This window comes from Bactrocera dorsalis, chromosome 1 (genome assembly GCF_023373825.1).
Source record: "Bactrocera dorsalis isolate Fly_Bdor chromosome 1, ASM2337382v1, whole genome shotgun sequence".
Classification (NCBI taxonomy): domain Eukaryota; kingdom Metazoa; phylum Arthropoda; class Insecta; order Diptera; family Tephritidae; genus Bactrocera; species Bactrocera dorsalis.
In genome coordinates this window covers 59,174,220-59,186,864 of record NC_064303.1, presented here as the reverse complement: position 1 = coordinate 59,186,864, position 12,645 = coordinate 59,174,220, and the positions used below count along the sequence as shown (strand labels likewise).

Sequence of the window (12,645 nt, the reverse complement as noted above, 5' to 3'; positions counted from 1 at the left end):
TTTGAAACACACATAAAGTTTTCACTGAATAATTTTCAATAATTTTTCCGGAATAGAAAAGTAAGTGACCGAAATTGAACGATTCAAATAATTTATAAATCAAAATATTGAAAAACAAAACAAAAAAGAATTGTATGAAAAGTCACTTTTCGGAAATTTCCAATTTTTCGACTTTTCCTTATGAAAAGTATATGTTTTTTTTTATCTCACCCTTTCCAGATCCACAGCGAACAACTTCTGATTTCATGAAGATTGGTTCCGCCGTTCTCGAGTGTTAGCCTTTAATTTATGAGGTCAAATTTCGAATCGTAGATTTAGAGGTAGTAGTAAATTTTACACCATTTTGATTGTTAAAATTTATTAGAGATTTTTTTATTATAATACTTACAAATTTCATCAAACTGATTTAAATTAATTCTAATTACAGTATTTGGAAAGAAAATTTTAAACTCTTTGTATTTTTTTGAAAAATGTGTCGTTTATTTTAGAAGCCTTTTTTATGATTATGAGAAAATCAAAACACAAGGTGTAAAATTTACTACCACGTCATAAGTTAAAGGTTAGCGTTTCTAACAAACAAACAATCATTTTCACTTACATATGTATGTATGTATATACAAAATAAAACGTTTGTATGGGAAAAAGAAAAGAGCTGTTTTTAGGGGGTTTCCGGCAACTTTCGTAATTTTTTCTTACATCCTTCTCCTGATAATAACAAATACAACAAAAAAAAATCAGCCAAATCGGTTCACCCGTTTATGAGTGATGAAATTACAAAGAAAGTGGCATTGATTTACATATATATAGATATGAATATCGAAATATAGAAATAAAAAATTTATATTATTTTGGAACAAAAAGGTCCTAAAACGCCAGCCGAAGTTCATATCGGCAAAATAAAACAAAAAAATAGTGGAAAAAAATATAGAATAAATATAAATAATAAATATAAATATATATTAGGGTGTGCCATTCTGAGGCAACCTTTTTTTCAACTGAAAAACAGGCTCAAAACTTTCGAAAATGTGTAAAAAAAAGTCACTCAAAAGATGAGGTCTTAGTATTAATATTAAGAGGTGGCTATTTCAAATTTTCTGTTTTCCATATAAATTACATGAAAAAAAAAATCATTTTTTTTGTGGTGGTTATTGTGCGGGCGTTTTAATGTGCCCCGATAGCTGCGAGTAGGGATGGTAAACTCGACTCCGATTCTACTCGAGAATCGAGTTTTCTCGTTAAATAATCGATTTTTCGAATGTCAAGAACCGATTCTTAATCCACTTCGACTACTGAAAATTGTTTTTTAAAAATCGATTATTTTACGAGAAAACTCGATTTTCGAGTAGAATCGGAGTCGAGTTTACCATCCCTACTGGCAGCTATCGGGGCACATTAAAACGTCCGCACAATAACCATCGCAAAAAAAGTAATTTTTTTTCCATGTAATTTATATGGAAAACAGAAAATTTGAAATAGCCACCTTTTAATATTAATACTAAGAGCTCATCTTTTGAGTGACTTTTTTTTACACATTTTCGAAAGTTTTGAGCCTATTTTTCAGTAGAAAAAAAAGGTTGCCTCAGAATGGCACACCCTAATATATATACATATAAAAAGACTTCCAATAAAAAAGAAATTGAAGAATACAAAGACGAATGCATCGAATATTTATTTAGGAGTCACAATATTATGTATATGTATATTATGTATATTGCTATGATAAATTTAATTTCTATTAGTAAGAAAAATATTTATTTGTATAGTATACGATGTTAAAAGGCATACATCTTCTATCCTATCTTGAGTATCTGCACATGCTCATATGAGTGTATGTATACGCATGTGCGCGTTCGGAAATTGAAATCATATTTTCATCACTTATCAATATACTTATTACATGTGCGCGCATTGACTTGCATGTTCATACATTCATATATATTTATATGTACATATATTTGCATACATTGCCGAACAAATAATGCACAAGCATACAAACATATGTACATATCGCTCATTTGCTGCAAGGCCGGCATAAATCAAAAAACGTGATTTTTGAGTTAATGCTGCAGAATTGTTTGTTATATCATACTTCATGTTGAGTGAAAAATTCATATGAATACCTCTTATATGCTCCGCTTGAGAAGAGGTGTAAGGTTGGAGTCAGTTGAAAACTTTAAACGCGTTTTCTGGAGAATTGATTTTTTTGACTTATGCCGGTCTTGCAGCAAATGAGCGATATGTGTACACATATGATTATGTCACCAACAAAAAATTGATCTTCACAAGTCAATATAGCAGACAAATTGGCGAAGAATAAAAGAGAGATGATTACGTTGCGAAGAGACAGAACTACTTTCCGAGTTAAAATTCCTTCATTTAGACTTTGCTTTATTCTTCATTTTATGTGCATAATAAATTTATAAAATGTGAATTTAAGTTTTCTAGTTTTCTTTCATACAAAATGATATGCATTTCTGAATATCACTAAAAAGTATAACTTCTTCCGCGCGTAGGGACTCCACGCACCTTTTTTTTAACAAAATATTTGTAAACAATAAATTGAGAACATAAATCAGTTATACATATTCCTTTTTCTTGTCGGTTTTGATTTATGATATTTATTCTTCGTTCTTTAATTAATTGGGGACTTGTTTTTGGGTGTTAAATAATTTTCATCATTGCATTTCCAAAAGTCTACTACAAACTTTTCTCGAGTCTCATACACAGAAGGCTTAACTTTAAATGGTAATCTGATCGAGATGTAGACGTTTTTGCAATGGTTCATACCTCACATTCATTAATTATTTTAGTTATCTGCTTAACGTAATTAGGGTGGAAATATTTTGGTATGTTTTTTTAATATTTTCTAATTCCTTCATAGTTCTGTAAATTTTTAATTTGTTTGAAGTGATCAGTCTGATTCGTACAAAGTCGTAGTCATCTGTCATAAGTATTGTTGTGTTTTTGTTTAACAAAATAAGTTTTAATTATGTCCTTTATAAACTCAGTTCTTAGTTCAGTATAAGTTATAGTAGTAAGATTGTTAGAAAATATTTTGCATTTGTTTGTACAATTTTGGATAGATTTTATTAGTTTAAGTTCTTTTTTTGAATAGGTTCAAAGGTATTCCGGCAATTCTAATAAACACACTGGAGTCTTCGTCAGAGGAATGGATTGTGGCTACATTCGAAGCAGTATCTTCATTAACGTTAAATTCTTCAATTCTTACGCGAGATGCAGCACGGCAACATATTCATTAAGTGTACGGCTGCGGGATGTCCATTTTGGCTTAACACTGCTCTTAATGCATTAGAGGCGTCTGTCCTTAACGTAAATAACTTCTCGTAATTTGAATATGCCAGGATCGACTCTTTTGTTATTAATAACTTAATACTTTCTCTGGCTCTGATAACTTCATTATCTGAATTATTCACCACATTGCCTTTCTTTAAGCAATTTGTTAAGGGTTGGGTTATTTTTGAATAAATTTGATGTAAAAACACAAAAAATGTTTTATTTCCCTTTCCGTTTTGAGAATCAAATTGCTACGATTTTATTAGGATTTGGTTTAATGCCAGTAGGGGCAATAACATAGCCAAGAAACTCTCTGTTTTTTGTTTAAATTATTTTACTAGACTTTATCGATGTATTGAAAACTAGTATGTCGTCTAAATAAACCATGTAATCTTTCCTAATTAGACCGTACAAAACTGTATTCATCAGCCTTTGGAAGGCGGCTGGCGCATTTTTTTAAACCGAATGGCATTCTCAAATATTCGAAGTGACCATTTTGGGTAGAAAAAGCTGTTTTTTGTCTATCTATTGGATTTGGTGGAATCCTTTCGCCAAATCAAGTGTCGTGAAGTATAAACATCTACCTAACTTGTCCAGTATCTCGTTCATATTTGGAATATAGTACTTGATATCCACAGTGATATTGTTTAACTTACGGTAATCTACAACGAGTCTCCACTTTTCTTTATCTGAAGCATCTACCTTTTTAGATATCACCCAAATCGGTGCAAAGTATGGAGATAAAATGGCTGAGTCCAAATGTGTCAGTAAAATTGCCATCATTCAACTCGGTTAGTGAGTTAGTGTGTGTATACTTTTTACAGTTTGAAAAAATTTTTATATACAGATGTTCTTGTAAACTAATCGTATTATTTTTAAACCGATGTTAGAGATAAGCTGTCGAAATGTATTGTAGCCTACGTGCAAATCGAAATCTGTTCGATTGCGCGGCTAACAGAGCTTTACGTTCTCTAGCCGTGCGAATATGTATGTGCATAGTTTGTATGTACATATTTGTGTGTTTTAACGGAAACAAGTTGCGATGTATAAAATTAACCAAAACGCTACTGCATATATATTATTTCTTCATTTTTAACGCTTAAAATTAAAATTCATTTAATGCTTAAAATTAGTAAACAAAGGTAATGCTTAAAATATTCTTCTTCTTTACTGGCGTAGACACCGCTTACGAGATTATAGCCGAGTCAACAACAGCGCGCCAATCGTTTCTTCTCTTCGCTACGTGGCGCCAATTGGATATTCCAAGCGAGGCCAGGTCCTTCTCCACTTGGTCCTTCCACCGGAGTGGAGGTCTTCCTCTTCCTCTGCTTCCCGCGGCGGGTACTGCGTCGAATACTTTCAGAGCTGGAGTGTTTTCATCCATCCGGACAACATGACCTAGCCAGCGTAGCCGCTGTCTTTTAATTCGCTGAACTATGTCGATGTCGTCGGATATCTCGTACAGCTCATCGTTCCATCGAATGCGATATTCGCCGTGGTCAACGCGCAAAGGACCATAAATCTTCCGCAGAACTTTTCTCTCGAAAACTTGCAACGTCGACTCATCGGTTGTTGTCATCGTCCAAGCCTCTGCACCATATAGCAGGACGGGAATTATGAGCGACTTATAGAGTTTGGTTTTTGTTCGTCGAGAGAGGACTTTACTTTTCAATTGCCTACTCAGTCCGAAGTAGCACCTGTTGGCAAGAGTAATCCTGCGTTGGATTTCTAGGCTGACATTGTTGGTGGTGTTAATGCTGGTTCCTAAATAGACGAAATTATCTACAACTTCAAAGTTATGACTGTCAACAGTGACGTGAGTGCCAAGTCGCGAGTGCGACGACTGTTTGTTTGATGACAGGAGATATTTCGTCTTGCCCTCGTTCACTTCCAGACCCATTTGCGTTGCTTCCTTGTTCAGTCTGGAGAAAGCAGAACTAACGGCGCGGGTGTTAAGACCGATGATATCAATATCATCGGCATACGCCAGCAGCTGTACACTCTTATGAAAGATTGTACCTGCTCGATTCAGTTCTGCAGCTCTAATAATTTTCTCCAGCAGCAGATTGAAAAAGTCGCACGATAGGGAGTCGCCTTGTCTGAAACCTCGTTTGGTATCGAACGGCTCGGAGAGGTCCTTCCCGATCCTGAAGGAGCTTTTCGTGTTGCTCAACGTCAGTTTACACAGCCGTATTAGTTTTGCGGGAAACCAAATTCAGACATCGCGGCATAAAGGCAGCTCCTTTTCGCATTTGGAACATTGAAAAAAAATTCCGTATTTTGAAATATATTGATGTGCTACATGCACATTTACCAAAAACTATCACGATGGCCTGTATAATTCTTCATAATATTATTATCGAAAATAACACTGATGAACCCTGCGTCATAAGTGAAGAAGAACAAATTGAACCATTTAATATCGAAAATAGCTTTTCACAATTACCAACTACAAGTCGACAGAGAGAACAAGCCAAAAATAAACGGGACGCCATTTCCACTTTACTATCTGCGTAAGTAATGAAATATTAACTGTTTTTTAAGTATTAAAACATGAATTTGATATAAAACTAGTAATCCCGGCTTGTTTACCTGCTACAAAGACGCCTCAATCCCCTCCCTGCCTGCAGCACCTTTTGCTATCCGTTTTCCTTGCCCAATTCTTTTGCCACTCCCACCCTCAATCGAACATTAGCCTTACTAAGACACAGCTATTTATTATTGCTTTATTGCATAGATTATTTTTATTAAAATTAAAATCACATTCATTGTCAAAACGCTTGTACATTTGTTAAACTTAAAAATTCATTGCATATTTAAAAAAAAAACTTAAATTAAGTCATTAAAAAATTAGGTATTAAGATTACGTTCTAATATTTTCTCATATAAATTTCGTATGGGTCTTAGTTCCTGCACTTTTTCCTTTTCAATGTTTACTTTTTCTTTCTCACTCTCCACCAGTGCCTCTAACAATTTTGCTTGTTGAAGTTATAGTTACTTCTTATACGACACCCGAAAAGGTTGCGTTAAATGCAAGTTGCGCAACCTTGCTCAATATGAATCTAACGCAACCTTGCTCCGTATGAATGTAACGCAAGATGTTCGAGCAGCAAGCGAAGCCGTGACAATCGGCGATCGTTTGTTCGTTTCTTTCGGCACAGCTCGGTTTTTTACCAACAACAAAATGTTTCCATGCTTATGCTGTTGTTGTTTTCGTACAACAATGTTTCAATTTTTGGTTGGTGACATATTCACATGTGTGCGCATATGTATGTTTGTATGCTTGTGCATTATTGCAGTTATACTCCTTTTTCTTTCGTTTGTCTTTCATTTCAGCGAATTTTCAACTATTTTGCGTATCTTTTGGTTGAAATACTCTGCGTTGGCCGTTGAAAAATTAACACTATACTTCACAGAATCATTTCTGTGTGTCTTCATTTCCATTTTTTGGAAATGGACCCGCGATGACGAGGTATAACGTTTTATCTGACAGCGTGAGGTTTAAGAAGTTCATTTCTAATTTTGTCTTGTGGCATATTAGAAATGATGTTTCTTCGAAAATCGTTCGCTCACAACGGATAAAACGACTTCTGAGTGGTGGTTTCAATGAATAAATTCCTTTTGGTTGAAATACTCTGCGTTGGCCGTTGAAAAGTTAAGACTATACTTCTCAGGATCATTCATTCCTTTCATTTCTTCAAAAAAATTAATGAGCTTTAGAAATATGCATATTTGCATTATTTCGTTGTCATTTCCATATTCGTAGCAATAGAATTTCTATGGCCTAAGTACAGTAATGGCCTCCGATTGCCGCCCCTTGCCGCTGTAGCAGCTTCGCCTACAAAAATGCGTAAATATGTATGTATGTATACGTTTGATCGTGAAGACGCAGATTTTTACGAGAAGCACCAGAAAGTTGAGCAATTTATGATTTTTAGCTTTTGCCATCGTCGCGAAAAAACGACTTGTTGGCAAAGGCATGCTCGGGGAGACGTTACGGCCTCTGTTTTTATGAATGAAGCGCCTGCGCTTGTGGAATTCGCTCCTGTTTTTGTTGTAAAATTTACTACACTTGTTCTTCGCCAATTTGGCTGCCATATTGACTTGTGAAGATCAATTTTTTGTTGGTGACATATTCATATGTGTACGCATATGTATGTTTGTATGCTTGTGCATTATTTGTTTGGCAATGTACGCAAATATATGTATACATATATAAGTATATACATATGAATGTATGAACATGCAAGTCAATGCGCGCACATGTAATAAGTACATATATTGATAAGTGATGAAAATATGATTTCAATTTCTGAACGCGCACATGCGTATACATACACTCATATGAGCATGTGTAGATACACACCACTTATAATGCGAATATGCATATTTCATGAACGTCATTAATTTTTTTGAAGAAATGAAAGGAATGAATGGAAGTGTTTATATGAGCATATTTATGTTCATTTTATAATAGTCGAAATTAATGTAATTTTTGAAATAATAATTTATTTAAAACTAGCTGACCCCGCAGCCGTTTTCCTGCGTGAAGTTATGTGTTTTGAAGTGAAAAGACAACAATCCATATTGTATTGATAATCATTTATTTGCGATTTTTCTATATTTTTTTTCAATGTAACGCAGCTTGATAAACAACATTTTTTGGTTTCTGTTTCAGTGCGTAAATGTAGAGAGAAGATAGTTTTCCAACTCGTGAGCACGCTACGTAGTTTTGGCCGTGTTCCAAATTTATGCCACACATTTCTAGCAACTATCCTTTTGTCTTAAATGCAATTTTTACTGGAAACGGAATCCGTTTGAACTGAAATGGCAAATCGATAGAACTCAAAGCAATTCGTAGAATAAAGTATTCTGCCCCCTTGTATTCGATAGGTGCGTCACAATCACTCGGGTTCCATTACACAGTTTCGATGCATGAATATTGGGAAACATAATAATGACAGATCCAACTTTGAGATGCAAATGATGCGGCGGTATACCAAGCCTCTCCAAAGAATTTAGAAATTCCATTGGATAATTCACGGCGTCGTCTTTATTGTCAAGACGATCGATAGATTTGTATGAGCGTAAGTCTCCCGGAATTTGACTTTGAATCTTCCAGTTGAAGTCAACAACAATTTTTTTTTTGGCAGCTATCATTGCACGTGCACTCACGGTATCGTAGTTACGATAATTTGGCCAATGTTCTGATAAACATTCGTGATGAGTCGATCTTTCGTGAATCGATAAACGGCAGAAGGAATTGATATCAAACCACCGGAAGTATAAACCGGAATTGATCCCTTTCCAATTTTTAGCGAAGACGATGTAAAATGTCTTCGACAATGCCATTTTTGTTCGTATCCCATAATAGACGCGGATTTGAAGGCATTTGCATTCCAGTGATTATCATTTTCCCGCAATTGTAATTTCTGGCTTGCTTCTCAAAAAGTTGCACACACAGTACGCAATGACTCAAATGAAGTTGAACCGCGTACATTTATCAATAGCAACCGCAGGTAGAAAAAATCGACTTTTTCGGTTGGATTGTGTAAATTCGTCCTAATGCATTAGTTGATAACACACCTGGATGTCCATCTACTGCTTGCCCTTGCTTTCTGCGTAATTATTTCTTCGACGATGCATTCCATGTATATATTATATCAAGGTATTTCCGAATAGAGCAATATTCTCGCAAACGGATCACTGACGAAAGTTGAGCAAAAACTCATAAATGTTAATTTTGTTGTTGGCGATGTTTCCACTGGCTATACTGTATTCTCTGGGTTGAAATACACTCTTTGGTCATTCTCCTTATTAACTTCGATACGCACAACAGTCGGAAATCGTTCATGAATTGCAAAATTAAATATCCTACAAAGCGCTTTATTGCAGTTCACGTATCGACCATATCGTTCAAGACCAATTACTGCCATGTTGCTTCCTTTGGTGATGTATTTACAAACGTATTTTATCGATTACACCAAACTGCAATACTCGCCATTGATATGATTTTAGAATGTGAATCAGACAATAATGGTGAATATAGTACGATCCATGTGTTGTCAACTTCGATATTCACTCTTCTAATTTGGATGCTGAATGTTCTGCCATTGTCGTCTGGTGAGCAACGCCGATAGAGTGGAAATCCATTATTTCTAGTTTGTGTTTCCGAAAGAAAAGCACGTGGATACTGTTTGCATTTATTGTGAGACATACAAACCGAAGTGGGATTGTGGTGTCCGCAAGGTCCATGAACCTTATTGGTTTTTATCACTTCGTATAATACTGGATCTTCCTTTGCATTAGGAATTGCCGCATTATTGAATGATTTCATCAATTTGATCTTCTGTAACCACAATCCACCATCCAAAGAAGAATGTGTGCGTGCGCAAATCTTTCTGTTGCCACTCAACAGAGTACATCTAGCATCTAGCAGCACCATCTACATATATGTACGTTGCTTCAAGATAGAGTCCATCGAAGCTGTTGCTGGAAAAGTCTTGCTGTGACATCGTGACGATCGCTTGCTGATTGACCGCGATCCATAACACCGCACGTATGTCATCGCATCCTGGGAATACTCGGTCATATGCCTTGGGCTACTAATGTATGTTGATGCCAAAAAGAACGCCGACCGATATTAGCGAGACCTCTTCGTGGCATCGTAGCAAATTTCAATCTGTAATTGATCACTTTGTATGCAACACACATAACAATTTCACTGAATAATATTCAAAAATTTTTGAAGCAAACGACAAATTTGAACGATTCAAATAATTGAAAAACAAAACAAAAAAATTTAAAAAATATTTTGTATGGAAAAAATTAACTTTTTGGAATAATCCAATTTTCCGACTTTTCCTCACGAAAAGCATACAGGTTTTTTTATTTCTAAACCTTCCCCGATTCACACAGAACATTCTCTTGAAAATTTCATCTATATTGATTCAGCCGTTCTCTTAGCGTTAGTAACGAACAAACATTCATTCGTTTGTATGAGAAAAAAATAAGGGCAGTTTTTAGAGGTTTTCCGGCAATTATTCGATTTTTTTTCTCCGCATAAACCATCTCTGAACCTCAACGAAAATTTAAAAAAAAAAAATTATCAAATTTGGTTCAGTCGTATGAAAGTTATGAGCGTACATACATTTTGGCGATTCATTTTTATTTATACATATGCATAGATTATTTTTTATTTAATTTTAACACACAAATTTTTTACAATTTTTCGCAATTATTGGTATTATTATTATGGTCGTATTTGTGCCGAACCGCTTTATAATTTTTTACGTAACCTTCTTTTTGAGTGTTATTAAACTCTTCTCTATTTCTATTTAGTTTTCCTATGTATTTTTCTTTAGTATTCTGAATGGTGTTTTTAATAGAATTTTTATCAGTTTTTCCATTTATAACCTCAAGAGGTATGGTTTTAATTGTAGAATGATAAGATTTGTTATACCATTCTATGCTTTGACATACTTTTTCCGCTGTCTAAAGGCTTGGTTTTTCAATTTCTAGGACTCTAATTCTTTCGGAGAGAGTATTATGAAATCTTTCGATATCTGAATTCCCAGTATGACAGTTTGGTTTTGTAAAATGAACTTCTATTTCTCCTTTCCTAAAAAAATCTTTTATGTTAATTGTGTTGAATTCATTATCTAATATTAACTTTCTGGGTCTTCCTTTGATAGAAAATAATAATCTAAGCTTTTATATAATAGTTTCTATCTTCTAGCTGAAATGCCATAACAAATTTCGCAAAGGTTTTAAAGGTTTTCTACCATATTTTGCTCTATTGCAAACATCGCATTTATTTATATATTTTTGAATCGAAACTTTCAAATTTTTCCAGTATATTAGTTTTTTCAATTTTTCTTAATTTTCATTAATAACTGCATGGCCTGTTTCATTTTTATGATATTGAGCAATTTGTTTATAAACTTGTTCTTCATTTTTCATATCTTTAGCATGGAATTCACATTTAAAATACTTTACCTGTCTATTAAATATTTGAATAAGCTTTTGTTGAACTATATTGTACTGATTATCGGTTAAATAAGAAAAAATACCTACTTTTCCACTATTTATGTGCCTACGACAAAGATCTATGAAATTATTATTTTTTATATCTTCTGCGCTAATAAAAATTTTCTTCGTGTTGCCTAGTTCTTCAGATTCCATAATTTTCTTTTTTGTTAAAATGATTTGTGTATTGAAGCGATTTACAATAGTATATAAAATTGAAAAATTATCATTTAGTTCCTCCTCTTGAGAGTGGATTGTAGCATTTGTGCTTGAGTTGTCTTCTTCCAATGAATAAATCTCGCCTGTGTTACTATCTATTCTACTAAGAAAATCGGCTACGTTATTTTCCTTTCTTTTCACGTAATTTATATTAATATTGTATTCACCTAGTTTAATTAACCATCTTTGCAATCTTGGGTTAATGTCTTTTCCCTTGTTTTTATTTGGAATGTATGGTCTATGATATGTCACTGCCCAGACAATAGCTAGTAGTTCTTTTTCTGTAGTGGAATAACTTCTTTCGTGTTTGCTAAGTGTTCGACTAGCATAGCTTATAGGATGACTGTCCTGGGTTAATACTGCGCCAATTGCAAAGTCACTTGCATCAGTTGAGATGCCAAATTTTTTGTTAAAGTCTGGACATTTCAATATTGGTGGGCTTACTAATAGATTTTTAAGTTTTTCAAAGGATGATATGTACTGAGGATCGCGAGTGTTTATTTTAATATCATTTTTTAAATATTTTGTTAAACCATGTGCTACTTTAGCGTAATCTCTTACAAATTTTCTATAATAACCTGTTATACCTAGGAATGATTTAATTTGCTTTGATGTAGTAGGCAACTTTAGTTTTTGTATGTTTTCGATTTTGCTTAAATTTGGTTGAATCCCTTCTGTTGTTAAAGTGTGACCTAGAAATTCAGTTGTTTTCGCGAAAAATTTGCATTTATCTACCTGAATCTTTAAATTATGTTTTCTTAATGCTGAAAATATTTTGTTGATATTTTGGGTATGTTCTTCAATACTTGAACTAAAAATTAAGATGTCGTTTAAATAAACTACACATGTCTTGTTGATATATTCCCTAAGAACTGAATTCATTAGAAGTTGGAAAGTTGCTGGTACATTCTTTAGTCCGAAAGGCATTCTTATAAATTCAAGTGTGTTGGGGTGTAGAGGAAGCTGTTTTTGGTCTATCTTCATCTTTTATTAATACTTGATGAAAGCCTTTTGCAAGATCTAAAGTTGTAAAATACTGAGCTCTTCCAAGTTTGCTGAGTATTGTTTCTTTATGGGGTATTGGAAATTTGTCGTCTATATTAT

The 12,645-nt window shown here is 34.0% G+C and overlaps 1 protein-coding gene and 1 pseudogene across 1 annotated transcript in view; one reads left to right on the top strand and one right to left on the bottom strand.

Moving 5' to 3' along the window:
* Positions 1-10,433, bottom strand: part of LOC125775400 (uncharacterized) — a 175,191-nt gene extending 164,758 nt beyond the window's left edge. Inside the window, exon 1 of the mRNA XM_049445960.1 lies at positions 9,489-10,433. The gene's annotated coding sequence lies outside the window, so the exon portion shown is untranslated. The remainder of the gene's footprint in view (positions 1-9,488) is intronic.
* LOC125775887 (small nucleolar RNA U3) lies at positions 6,694-6,893 on the top strand (annotated as a pseudogene).
* Positions 10,434-12,645: the final 2,212 nt, after the last annotated feature.